The following is a 723-nucleotide window of genomic DNA, read 5'->3' on the forward strand; positions in this document are numbered from 1 at the left end:
AGGTAGTTAAGTAAGAATGAAGAATATCTGATTTCCTATTGATGGAGTAGATTCCATATTTAATGATATTACACAACTGCATGGCACCAGATCATAATGTATCTGTCAAATCAATTTTTTTATTTTGTCAGAGAACTTAACTCTAAGGATACTTTTCTTGATGGCTGATTTCAATGTAGCAGAGGGACAATTGTAGGGGTCTGAAAGATTTCCAGAAACCTAAAAAACAGACCTCTCCCTTTGTAGGGGCAGGAAGAGTGAAGAGATACTTTCATACTAAAGCTCCCAGGCAGGGACAGCAGCCACTATTTCTTTAGAATCTAGAGCATTTCCCCATACACCCAAAGCTGGGGAGGATCTCACAAACTACCTGTCCTGTTCTCCTTCTTTAAAATAAGTCCAAATCTTTTATAATGTGTCAAAGATGAATCATGCAGTTTTGTAGGGATGATGGAGAAATTATATATAATGGAAATCAATTTACATTTCCTTATCAATTAAATTGGGACTCCACTGGATGACTTCATAACTGTGTTATTTTAATTTATGCATTTGTTTTCACAGATAGGGAATTCTTAAGATTTATCTTTTAAAAGCAGAGACCAAATAACTAAAGATTAGAAATCAATAGTAGATACATTTTTAGAGGAGTAGGGAATGGGAATGGGCAGCTAGGTAATTCAGTGAGTAGAGGAGTCAGAAAGTTGTTGTTCACTTATTTTT

Source organism: Petaurus breviceps, unplaced genomic scaffold, assembly GCF_028583685.1.
Source record: "Petaurus breviceps papuanus isolate PSGF00001 unplaced genomic scaffold, PetGlider_PUasm1.0 175, whole genome shotgun sequence".
Classification (NCBI taxonomy): Eukaryota; Metazoa; Chordata; class Mammalia; order Diprotodontia; family Petauridae; genus Petaurus; species Petaurus breviceps.